Here is a 13,891-nt window from a genome sequence, read left to right on the forward strand (position 1 = left end):
AGCAGTTAGAGGTTTAACCATCGCTTCTTTCCCAATCGCTTCAGCTAGAGAGCGTGGTTTTAATAAGCTTATTCAGGTTCAATTTGACGTCGCGACGGTGCCCCTTACAGAGGACTTTGTAGCGTGGAAATTAATTAACAATGCCCTTGGTCCAACTCGTTGGTGGCAGGGCTCGAACTACCGTCACCTCGACCTCCGCCACAGGCAGCGACGCTCTAAGCCGCTCGGCCAGCGATCATCCTCAGGTTAAGGATGTGCGATTTTATTCAGCTGAGGAAGTCGATCTCTGTTCTTAGGTGGGTCTCGGTCGATTGAAACGTCCTTCAGGATATGTCAATCCTCAAATGCCGAAGAGGAGTTTGAAACTGGTTTCTCCAGACGATTTCATTATCAACCTGGAAGGTAGAGAGGCTCTTGCCTTGATTAAAATCCTGCTATGATCAGACCGATCCAAGGCAAATAACTCAATAAACAATAAAAAAAAAATAAAAAAAATCATAAAGAATATCTAAACGAACTTTGAAATATTGTTCCTTGACAACGAAAGGATTAAGGAAAAGGATCGATATAGAGTTCCAAGAGGATTCCAGTCAGGTGTTCATCTGGGGTCAAGAGAAGAAAAAAAAATCACGGGCGGCGCTAACCAGAATTATATATACAAGTTGTCGCACCACATGTCAGCAAGGACGCTCCGACCTCCATTCGACTCCGACTCCGAGTCCTCCAGCAGGAGTGACGTCAGCAAAGGTCTCCGGTTCGACAGGGAAGACCCAGTTCGACCTGAGCTCCACCGTGCGAAGACCTTCGAGGCGTCGCAGAAACCCCGAAGGGAAAGTACACCATCCTTACCTCAGACGAAATTCAATGGACAGTAACACCCTGAGACTCGAAGACCAAGCCAAGGAAAATTAAAAAAAAACATTATCAGCCAAGCGTCAGACCCTTCAGGACATTCAGCGCATTTCTATATATATATTTTTAATGGATTGTTTATACTCCATCTGGGGTATTGGCTGCATGTTATTGTTCGGTATAAAGAGAAATTATGCTACTTCACTGTACTGCGACGGTCCCTCCGTTATGCTGTTAAACCCCCTCTTAATACTGTCTTGTACCATTTCTTTGAGTATATATTTCCATTTTCGCCTTTCCCCTGTAGCAGGGGGAAAAAAGAATATTGGCACCGAGTCTTCCCACTTGGGTCGTAACGGGGGCTAAAACGGGACGGAGTGTGGGACTAGGCATCCTGCTCTTTGTAGCCCTATGGGTAAATTCCTAAGAAAAGTCAAGGCATAATAGGGTCTGGGAGTTTTCCAACTAGAACCCTAAGATTTGGGTCTTTTAGTGTGTGTGTGTGTGTGTGTGTGTGTGTGTGTGTGTGTGTGTGTGTGTGTGTGTGTGTGTGTGTGTGTGTGTGTGTGTGTGTGTGTGTGTGTGTGTGTGTGTGTGTGGTGTGTGTGTGTTGTACAGTTGAGAGTAAAATGGAAGAGATAGGCACAATGTTTGTGAGAAGGAAAATGGATGTGTTGGCATTAAGTGAAACTAAATTGAGAAGGAGGGGTGATTTTGAGTTTGGGAGTGTAGTGGGGAGGGTGGCGGGAGTGAGGAAAGGACGAGGAATGGAAGGGGTGACTCTACTAGTAAGTAAAGAGGTAGGTAAGCGAGTGGTGGAGTGGAAGGAGGTTTCAAGGTTAATGTGGATGAGGATGAAACTGGCATGAGAGATGTGGGTCTTTGCAAGTGCATATGGGCCTGGTAGTGAGAAGAATGCAGAGGAAAAGTAGGCTTTTTGGACATATCTAAATGGGTGCGTAGAATTTTGGAAGGAATGTCAATGTAGTGGTAATGGGAGACCTCAATGCTAGCGTTGGGGATGAACCAATAGATGGAGTTGTTGGGAAGTGTGGAGTGCCAGGCAAAAACCATAGTGGTTAATGGTGGAGATGAGCTTATAGAGTTGATGGTAGTTAACACAGTGCTTAGGAAGAAAGTTAAACATAAGTACACATGGGAGAGGGTGGTGGATGGAAGAGTGGTTGATAAGGCACTAATGGACTGTGGTGATATCCAGGAAAAGAGCAGGGAACGTTCTTGATGTCTATACTTTTAGGGGAGAGAGAGGGAATATATCATTTTTTGGTGGAAAGTAAGTTGACAGTGGAGCAAAGGTGTAGAGAGGAAAAGGGCGGAAGGTAGAGAAATTCTTGGATTAAACTGTTTAAATGAGAAGGAAAAGGAGGAGTACAAGGGGGAACTGAGAGAGGTGTGGAGGGTGAGGTGAAGGATAGAGTAGAAGTAGGTGTGGAAGAGGAATAGGATGCGTTTCAAGGGAAAAGTGCATTGATGGTATGTGGAACAAGGAGAATGGGAGGGAATAGAAGGAAAAGTAGTGAGTGTTGGGATGAAGTGAAGAAGGTACTAGAAGACAAGAAGCGAGTATTCAGGTACTGGTTGCAAAGTAGGATGAAAGAAAATTATGAGAAATATAAAGAAAAAAGAAGAGAAGAAAAACAAAAATACGGGAGGGAAAAAGGAGAGATGTAAAATGGGGAAGGAGTAAGGCAAAAAATAATGAAAGTAATAAAAATACGTTTTTGATGGAAATCAAGAAAGGAAGGAGAGATGAGTCAAGTAGAGAAGAAAGGGTAAAAGGCACAAATGGACACAACGGAAAAGGAGGCGGTAAGAGAAAGATAGGGAGTGTTTTAGAGAGCTGGTGAATGTGAAGGAGGATAGGGAGGGATTGGTGGCAGCAGTGGGAGGCGCTACGAAAATGACGGTGATGGGAGAGGAAAATGGAGGAGAAATAAGAGAAGATGAGGTGCAAGTAGTTCTAAAAATGATGAGAACAGGTAAGGTACCTGGGTTCGATGGGTGTCATGCGGAGTGTCTGAAGAAAGGAGGTACAGTAATAGTGGACTGGCTAGTGAGGTTTGCTTGTGTGTCTAAGGGAGGGTAGAGTGCCGAAGGACTTGAGGAGTGCCTGTACAGTTCCACTTTACAAGAGAATATGGGGCAAATGTGAGTGTAGTAGTTTCAAAAGGATAATTTTGTGGATTGTAGTTAGAAAGGCTTATGGGTTTTGAGAGAATTAGGAGAGGAACAGAGGGAGTAATTGGTGAGGAATTGTGTGGGTTTAGGAAAGATAAGGGTTGCGTGGATCAGGTTTTTTGCAGTAGGGCAGACATGGGAGAAAGATTTAGGAAAAGGTATTTTTTTTTTTTTATGGATTTGGAAAAGTCTTATGACAGGGTAGACAGGAAGGCACTGTGGGAGGTTTTACAGATATATCGGATTGGGGGAAAGCTGTTACCCGCAGTAAAGATTTTTAACGAGAGTAGTAGAGCCTTAGTTAGAACGGGAAATGGAAAGAGTGAGTCGATTGAAGTAAAGGTGGGACTGTCAAGGATGTGTCATGTCGCGATGTGTACATGGATGGGGTGGTGCGAGAGGTAAAGGCAAGGGTAATGGGCAGGGGACTGGAGATGGTTAAAGAAAACGGAGAAAAGTGGAAGGTGAGCCAGTTGTTGTTAGCTGACGACACTGCGCTTGTAGCAGGGTCAGAGGGGGGACTGAGGAAGTTAGTGACAGATTTTGGAAAGGTATGCGATAGAAGTTGAAGGTAAATGTGGGTAAATGTAAGGTGATGAGATGTACAAGGGTAGAGGATGCCATTAAATTGGAAGTAAATCTAAAAGGAGAGAGGCTGGAAGAAATGGATAGCTTTATGTATTTAGGGTTGCATGTGGCAGGATAGGGAGGAGTAGAGGTGGAAATTAATTGTAGATTTAGAGAAGCAAGTAAATGCCTTGGAGGATTAAAAAGTGTAATGAGAAATAGGCATCTGGGAACGGATTCAAACAGGATATTGTATGAAGGGGTGATTGTGCCGACTGCATTGTATGGGTCAAAAACATGGAATTTAAGAGAGGAAGAGAGGAAAAGTTTAAACGTGTTTGAGATTAAATATCTGGGAAGTATGGTTGGATAGAGTGAGAAACGAGGTGAGGAGAGCGGGAGTGGAAAAGGAGATGGCAGATTGGGTTGATGAAAGATTATTGGGATGGTTTGGACACACGGAAAGAATGAGTGATGGAAGATTAGTAAAGAGGTGTGGAAGGCAGAGGTGGAGGGAGTGAACTTGAGGGGACGACTGAGGATGAGATGGATGGATGGGGGTGAAGGTGGCTTTGAGCAGGAGTGGAACGCTGTTGAGCAAGGGAGAAGGCAGGAGATAGGAATGAGTAGAGAGTGACTGTGTATAGATGATACTGCTATGCAAGGAAGCAAGGAAGGGGCAGGGGATTGGGGTGCATATGTGTGAACGATATTTTGACACAGCCCGAAGGGATTTCTCCCCGTCTTCTCTTTTCCTGCATGAGGGGACGGAAAGGAGGAGTCGCCGATTAAATGAAGCGGCCTTGCTGTGGATATACTGTGTCTTGCTATGTTGCTTCTGACCCAGGGCAGTAGGCGGGATACAGGGATGACCCGTCATCCACGAGGAGCTAAAATATTAGGGGGAAAGGGTGGTGCGTGTCCCCTCACAAGGGGAAGCTCTTGGTATATAGATGGCTTACACTTATAAGGAAATATGTTCATCACTCATTCGAATATATTCATATAGTTTAATAAAGATAAGGATATAAACTATAGTAAAATTAACTTTCACAGCGCTTTCGTTCTCATACACAAAAGAATAAGTAATTATAAAACAGGTTAATATCCTTTAAAATGTTTAAAACGTTATCAATAAAACTTTCCCCTATAACATCAGACAGGGATAGATTATTCAAAATGTTAGCCCTCCGATTACTTGAGCAACGGGTGCATTCCATCCAAATGTTGTTTACATTTAAAACTACTTGAAATGTGGAGCAGAGGAACCTGCCTCTCTGCCCTACTTGCCATCAAATGTTTGTGGGTCGAGTGTGTATGACCTATACACAGACGAGTTATAATTATACTGGATCTTCTGTCTCTCTGAACATGACGTCAAATGGAGACAGAGGGCCTGATAGACTCGTTGTACTCTCTGTCCTTTGTTTTAACGTTACTTGTTCTATCCACGTTCATAGTATTCACGACCCCTGTGGGAGTCTCTCTCCACAACAGGCACCCTTTACGATCTTGTCCTTCCGTCTCGAACGCCAGATATTGTTCCCCAACTCAACTTGAGTGCCTGCCCTAGGTGCCACTGGCTTTGGCACCCATCGTCGATCTCTTAGCTCCAGAGGACCATGGAGCATTCTTCTGTGCAGGAGATCGCAAGCTCCTCCTTTCCAAAAAGGCTCTCGGCTGTTGAGTAAATGCTCATGACTACTCGATGCCGATGGATGTTTCCCTTGCTTTATTATCGAATTTGTATCTACAGAAACATCAATATCACAATAGTTTAAATGCTTAAAATCTGTAATCCCAATTTACCACCCTGAAGCCCCAACCCCCCCCCAAAAAAAAATCCCCCCTAGATTACAAAGGCAGGCGGAGCATGCCGACAGGAGACCTTTTGATCCATATCTAGGTCGGATGCGAAAAAAAAAAATCATAATAAAACAATAAATAAAAACTATAATAATGTAAATAACAAATAAATGCATAGGTATAGTTAAATAATAAACAAACAGGTAAATAGTAAATAATAATAAATTGACATATAACTAATAATAAATGAAAATCAGACAGACAAATGATGACAAAACAAAAGCAAATAATATAAGATAAATTATAATCATTACAGCATCTTACAAAGGATTACAAAGGATTACAAAGGCGGAGCATGCCGACAGGAGACCTTTTGATCCATATCTAGGTCAGATGCGAAAAAAAAATCATATTAATAATAAAATAATAAATAAAAACTATGATAATGTAAATAACAAATAAAATACATAAATAAATGCATAGGTATAGTTAAATAATAAACAAACAGGTAAATAGTAAATAATAATAAATTGACATATAACTAATAATAAATAAAAATCAGACAGACAAATGATAACAAAACAAAAACAAATAATATAAGATAAATTATAATCATTACAGCATCTTACTTAGGTATTTATCTAAATGATTCTTAAAGCTTCGAACTGAACTACATTGCACTACCTGTGCAGGAAGTTTATTCCATTCATTAACTACACGGTTGGCAAAGTTGTTTCTACCTACTTCCAAATTGAATCTATTTCCGGAGAGTTTAAGACCATTGTTTCTTGTCTGATTCTCATTCAATGTAAAAATTTGGTCACTTTTGATGTTGTCAATTCCCTTTAAAATTTTAAAGACCTGTATCAAGTCACCTCTGAGTCTACGCTTTTTTAGGGAAAACAGATTCATATGTTTTAGTCGATTTTCGTATGATTTATTTTTGATATTTGGAATCAGTCTTGTGGCTCGCCGTTGTACTCTTTCCAATCTGTCAATGTCTTTAATGAGATTCGGTGACCATACGGAAACAGCATATTCCAAATGTGGACGAACTAACGATTTATATAGCTTGTTAATGAGTGATGGACTTTTGAAATCAAAAGATCGAGCAATCAGTCCCAGAATCTTATTTGCTTTCTCAGAGGCTGAAATACACTGCTTGGATGATTTGAGGTCGTTATTGATAATTACGCAGAGATCTTTTTCACTATCCACTTTTGTTAACGAATTTCCAAATAACTTGTAATCGTACTTACTGTTATTTTTATCTATGTGCATTACCTTGCATTTACTTGTGTTAAATTTCATTAGCCACTTTTCAGACCATTGCTGTAATCTATCTAAATCTTCTTGAATATCTAATTGGTTTGAGTGATCATTTGCCACTCCGCACAGTTTTGTATCATCAGCAAATTTGGAAACAGTAGATTTTAGTCCATGGTCTATATCATTTATATATACTATGAATAGAAGTGGCCCAAGAACGGAACCCTGAGGAACTCCACTTGCAACACTTTTCCATCCAGAAGTTTTTCCATTTAAAACAACTCTCTGTTTTCGACCATTCAACCAATTACTAGTCCAACCTAATAGGCTACCACTTATTCCATGCAAAGCTAATTTAGTAAGTAGTCTTTCGTGTGGGACGGTATCAAAAGCTTTTGCAAAGTCTAGATATATTAAATCTATATTGTTTCTTTTGTCATAATTCGAGATAACTGTGTTGTAGAATTCGAGTAAGTTAGTCACGCAAGAACATTTCCGTCTGAAACCATGCTGGCTATCATTTATCAAACGGTTACTTTCTAAATGATGTTCGATAGCATCTCTGATGATAGTTTCCATTATTTTCCTACGATTGAAGTCAAACTTATAGGCCTATAGTTATTTGGTTTCTTTTTGTCACCTTTTTTGAATATGGGAGTAACGTTAGCTAGCTTCCATTCTCTTGGGACATCTCCGGATATGATGGATTTCTTGAAAATATATTCTAATGGAACAACAATCTCATTTTTCATTTCCTTTAAGATTCTTGGATGCCAACCGTCAGGCCCTGGTGTTTTATTAACTTTGAGTTTGTCTATACACCTTTTAATTTTTTCTTTTGTTATATTTACCGTAGTGAGTAAGTTTACCCTAGACTTTTCACAGGTTTCAGTTTGGAATTCACTTTGAGGTGTTTCGTTTACGAATACCGAGCTAAAATAATTGTTTAAGATATTACACATTCCTTCATTTGAATATTCAAGTTGACCGTCAGCAGATAATAGTGGACCAATGTGATTCCTAACAACCTTTTTATCTCTAATGTAACTATAGAATTCTTTGGGATTCTCTTTGGATTTATCAGCGATGTTCATTTCGTATTGTCGTTTTCTTTTTCTTATTGTCTTTTTTAAATGGTCTTTTTTAAATTTCTCTGTATTTATCTAACTGATTCTTAAAGCTTCGAACTGAACTACATTGCACTACCTGTGCAGGAAGTTTATTCCATTCATTTACTACACGGTTGGCAAAGTTGTTTCTACCTACTTCCAAATTGAATCTATTTCCGGATAGTTTGAGACCATTGTTTCTTGTCTGATTCTCATTCAATGTGAAAATTTTGTCACTTTTGATGTTGTCAATTCCCTTTAAAATTTTAAAGACCTGTATCAAGTCACCTCTGAGTCTACGCTTTTTTAGGGAAAATAGATTCATGTGTTTTAGTCGATTTTCGTATGATTTATTTTTGATATTTGGAATCAGTTTTGTGGCCCGCCGTTGTACTTTTTCCAGTCAGTCAATGTCTTTAATGAGATTCGGTGACCATACAGAAACAGCATATGCCAAATGTGGACGAACTAACGATTTATATAGCTTGTTAATGAGTGATGGACTTTTGAAATCAAAAGATCGCGCAATCAGTCCCAGAATCTTATTTGCTTTCTCAGAGGCTGAAATACACTGCTTGGATGATTTGAGGTCGTTACTGATAATTACGCCGAGATCTTTTTCACTATCCACTTTTGTTAACGAATTACCAAATAACTTGTAATCGTACTTACTGTTATTTTTACCTATGTGCATTACCTTGCATTTACTTGTGTTAAATTTCATTAGCCACTTTTCAGACCATTGCTGTAATTGATCTAAATCTTCTTGAATATCTAATTGGTTTGAGTGATCATTTGCCACTCCGCACAGTTTTGTATCATCAGCAAATTTGGAAACAGTAGATTTTAGTCCATGGTCTATATCATTTATATATACTATGAATAGAAGTGGCCCAAGAACGGAACCCTGAGGAACTCCACTTGCAACACTTTTCCATCCAGAAGTTTTTTCCATTTAAAACAACTCTCTGTTTTCGACCATTCAACCAATTACTAGTCCAACCTAATAGGCTACCACTTATTCCATGCAAAGCTAATTTAGTAAGTAGTCTTTCGTGTGGGACGGTATCAAAAGCTTTTGCAAAGTCTAGATATATTAAATCTATATTGTTTCTTTTGTCATAATTCGAGATAACTGTGTTGTAGAATTCTAGTAAGTTAGTCACGCAAGAACGTTTCCGTCTGAAACCATGCTGGCTATCATTTATCAAACGGTTACTTTCTAAATGATGTTCGATAGCATCTCTGATGATAGTTTCCATTATTTTTCCTACGATTGAAGTCAAACTTATAGGCTTATAGTTATTTGGTTTCTTTTTGTCACCTTTTTTGAATATGGAAGTAACGTTAGCTAGCTTCCATTCTCTTGGGACATCTCCGGATATGATGGATTTCTTGAAAATATATTCTAATGGAACAACAATCTCATTTTTTATTTCCTTTAAGATTCTTGGATGCCAACCGTCAGGCCCTGGTGTTTTATTAACTTTGAGTTTGTCTATACACCTTTTAATTTTTTCTTTTGTTATATTTACCGTAGTGAGTAAGTTTACCCCAGACTTTTCACAGGTTTCAGTTTGGAATTCACTTTGAGGTGTTTCGTTTACGAATACCGAGCTAAAATAATTGTTTAAGATATTACACATTCCTTCATTTGAATATTCAAGTTGACCGTCCGCAGATAATAGTGGACCAATGTGTTAATGGGTCTATTCACAATAAATATTTAATGACAATATTGAAACAATTCCATTAATACTATCAGACTGATATCACATACCCTTTAAAGACATCTCGGGAGACTTCTTGGCCGATAGTAAGAAACGCCCACCAATTGAATAAACTGCCCTGGCGTTGACCACAAGAAAATATGTAAAAATCGTTATCATGGTGAAATTGGTAAGCAATAGTTTGGATACAAATATCTACCTGAAGGAGGTCTCGCCACCCCCCCCCTCCCCTTTATTCAACCTCAAAACTGAATAACCACGCGAATACCTGTAAAATCCTCAAAACACGATGTATTCATTCATTGCAAAAATGTATAGTAAACAATGAAAAAAGTTAATAACCTTTGGTGGAATGGACAATCTATTTTTGTCTGCTTTCCAGCCTACACGCGTTCTGCGAGGTAACTAAACACGCCGTCCATTTGTCAGAGCTCAATGCTGTGAAGACCCTATTATGCCCTTATTCCTGCCGTCACACGGTGCTTCCCTTATTGGAACTCGGAACAGACGCAAGCGCCTTAAGCCGGGTCCACACTTGTTCCATTTCCACGTATCGTATCATCTTTGCGTACCACCTAGTGATACGATACGGTGCAACAGGGTATTGTACCCACTTGTTGCGTATCCGTATACAGCAGGCGGATACGCAACAAGTGGGTACCATACCCTGTTGCACCGTATCGTATCACTAGGTGGTATGCAAAGATGATACGATACGTGGAAATGCAACAAGTAATGATAGTAATAGTAGTAACAGTAATAACAATAATAATATATAATAATTATAATAACGATACTAATAATGATAATAAAATAATATAATTATAATATGATACTAATAATGATGATAATAATAATAACAATAATAATAATAATAATAATAATAATAATAATAGTACAATCAACAATTTATCTAGAAGTATTGAAGCTAGGCGCAAAACAAGAGCAATATAAGTCTTGACGGACAAATAAATAAATCAATCAATAAATTAATAAATAAATAAAATAGATAAAAATAATACAAAAAAAAAAAAACTATAATCCAATCCCCAAAGCTTACGCTGATGAACACACAGCTGTTTTCTCCATTTGCCCAAAGCCTTGAATTAATATCTCCAACAAATATTACGAACTTATGATATTCATTCGCACAAAAGAAGGACATGCACATGGGTCTCTACAAAGTTAATTTCCCTAAGGAAAAGCTAAACAGTATGTAATACCTGAAGCAGAAAAAAGGACATTCAATAACAACCAAGCAAACTTCAAAGGGCTTCAAGTAACAGAGAAATAAATCCAAGGTTGTGCATAAACGAAATGTTCCGAAAAGGCCAACTGTCTCAAAAGACAGCCGTAAATTCAGCTGTATGAAAGTGTGTGTGTGTGTGTATTCACTTGGTCTTCGGTCTTTGGATCACGTGTTGGACTCGTGATCGACAGCTATTTCCCTCCTGGAAGAGAGCTCAGAGCTCGTAGGTCCGATCTATGGGTAATGCTATGACCTTGCACACACACACCCCCAACTCCCCGCCCACGAGAGTCAGAGTAACGGCCCGAGGCACAGCGATACCGAAATAATTTCGGCCCTGGGCAGGATTCGAACTGGGTACTGGGAGCACTTCTATTTCCCAGTTCAGCGCTCTACCAACCGTGCCACCGAGTCGGGGTGTGTGTGTGTGTGTGTGTGTGTGTGTGTGTGTGTGTGTGTGTGTGTGTGTGTGTGTGTGGTGTGCGTGTGTGGGTGTGCGTGGGTGTGCTGTGTGTGTGTGTGTGTGTGTGTGTGTTTGTGTTTGTGTGTGTGTGTGTACCTGTTTTACTATCAACACCCTGTAGGTCGATCGGCGCAGTTGGAGATCAGATATGTACATACTTACGCACTGCCATGCATTTAATAAGTCTACAATAACTAAACACTCAAAATTCATTAAAAAGCGAATACTCCCATTGATAACAATTAGTAAAAATTAAATAAATAAAAACTAAAATAAAATCAATAAAACAAAAACCAAGGATGTTTAACAAGTGAAAAGTAATCAGCATTTTTATTATTTTGTGGAGATCAGAAAAACAAACAAATAGATGAACAAATAAATAAATAAATATACAAATAATTATGTAAATAGACAAATCAATAAATTCCTTCTTCCGTGGTCAAGTCATCACGTCCCGAAACTACACAGGGGGTCTACCTTATATAGGGTAACTAAGAGCAAATAAACCCTCTCACTCACTCACTCACTCACTGCCTGAAGGAGTTCACACCGATCTCGATGCCCCCCCCCACCTCCTCCTCCTCCTTCTCCTCCTCCAGGAGTGACGACGTTGTCGTCGACACCTCAGTCGAGAGTAGCGTCCTCTGGCAGCCGCCAGGCGATTGGAATCACCCGAAGAAAATCCACAAAACAGTTCATTCTCTTTTGGATACGTGAAGGGGGGAGGCGTAGGGAAGGGGACGGAGGAAGGGGACGGGAGAGGGGACGGGAGAGGGAGGAGAGGGGAAGGAAGTGGGGTAGAGAAGACGGAAGAGGGAGAGGGGAAGAGAAGGAGGGAGAAAGGGAGAGGGAGGAGAGGGGAGATGGAGAGGGAGTTGGAAGAAGGGGAGTGAGTTGGAAGAGGGGGGGGAGTTGGAAGAGGGGGAGGGAGTTGGAAGAGGGGGAGGGAGTTGGAAGAGGGGGAGGGAGTTGGAAGAGGGGGAGGGAGAGGGAAAATATACAGACCTAACCCAATTTAACCTAAGGTTAGTTAGGTTAGGTTAGGTTAGGTATTACTGACTGAATATTCGCTTCCAGTGATTAATTGGATGAAAGAAAAAATGCTTATTGTAAATAAGACCTTTTGAACGGTAAGGGTCCAAGTTTTGCCCCTTTTTGACAAATAGGAACCCCAAATCAAACGGGAACCCCTATTATTCTTCAAAAGCTCCGAGAGAGGGAGAGGGAAGAAAAGGAGAGGAAGAGAGGGGACGGAGTGGGGAGGGAGAGAGGGAGGGAGGGGTAGGGAGAGTGGTAGGGCAAGAGAAGAGGGGGAGGGAGAAGAGGGGGAGGGGGAGGGAGAGAGGAGAGGGGGAGGGAGAAAGGAGAGGGGGATGGAGAGGGGAGAGGGGGATGGAGGAGAGGGAGGAGAGGAAGAGGGGGAGGGAGAAGAGGGGGAGGGAGGCGAGGAAGAGGGGGACGGAGAAGAGGAGGGAGAGAGGAGAGAGGGATGGAAAGGGGAGAGGGGAGAGGGATGGAAAGGGGAGAGGGGAGAGGGGGAGGGGGAAGGGAGGGAGAGAGAAGAGGGAGAGGGAGGGGGAAAGGGGGAGAAGGAGGGGGAAAGGGGGAGAGGGAGGGGGAAAGGGGTAGAAGGAGGGGAGAGGGGGGAGGAAGGGTGGGAAGGGGATGAAGGGTGGGAGGGAGAGAGAAGAGGGGGAGGGATAAGAAGAGGGGGAGGGAAAGAGGAGAGGGGGATGGAGAGGGGAGAGGGGGATGGAGAGGGGAGAGGGGGATGGAGAGGGGAGAGGGGAAGGGAGGGGAGGGAGAAGGGTAGGGGAGGGAGAGAGAAGAGGGAGATGGGGAATGGGAAGGAAATGGATAGGGAGAGGGACATGGAAAGAGAGAGAGAGGGAAGAGGAAGACAGAGAGGGAAAAGAGTGAGGGAAGAGGGGAGGGGAAGGGAAAGGGGAAGGGAAAGGGGAAGGGAAAGGGGGAGGGAGTGGGAGAGGGAGTGACAAGGGAAGGAGGAGGAGGAGGGAGATGGGAAGAGAGGAGAGGGAGAGGGAGAGGAAGAGGGAGAGGAAGAGGGAGAGGGAAAGGGAGAAGGAGGGAGAAAGGAAGGGAGAGGAGGAGAGGGGACGAGAGAAGACGGGGGGAGAGGGGACGAGAAAAGGAGAAGGAGAGGGAGAGAAAGGAGAAGAGGAGGAGGGCGAGGGAGTAGGAGAGGGAGAGGAAGGAGAGGGGGGGTCGAGACATGGGGAGAGGGTAGTGGTAGAACGGGAGTGAGAGGGGGGAGTGAGAGGGGTGAGTGAGAGGGGGAGGCGCATCATTTATCATTTTGTTAAGTCCCATTTACGAAGGCGGTCAGATGCAGCCTCAAGCCTTCTCAGGCTGAAGCACACAAGATGAATCTGTTCTCCATCTCTACCACAAAAAAAAAAAAAAAAAAAAAAAAAAAAAATTAGCTGGCTAGCCTAATCTCATGGGGGAGAAAGAATCTAACGATGTTTTCCTCGTCAGGACCACTGCAGAACCCTCCGACTAACCCTAGGGAGAGGATGTTGCCTCTGTATCTCAACACGGTAGTTTGAACTGGGTTTTTCTAACTGCGGTATAGAGGGGAAGAGCAACGCTCGTGGGGTCCTGTCACTTACTTTTCAATCATGAT

The sequence above is a fragment of the Oratosquilla oratoria genome, chromosome 23, assembly GCF_046742065.1.
Source record: "Oratosquilla oratoria isolate Oo_2021 chromosome 23, ASM4674206v1, whole genome shotgun sequence".
Lineage (NCBI taxonomy): Eukaryota > Metazoa > Arthropoda > Malacostraca > Stomatopoda > Squillidae > Oratosquilla > Oratosquilla oratoria.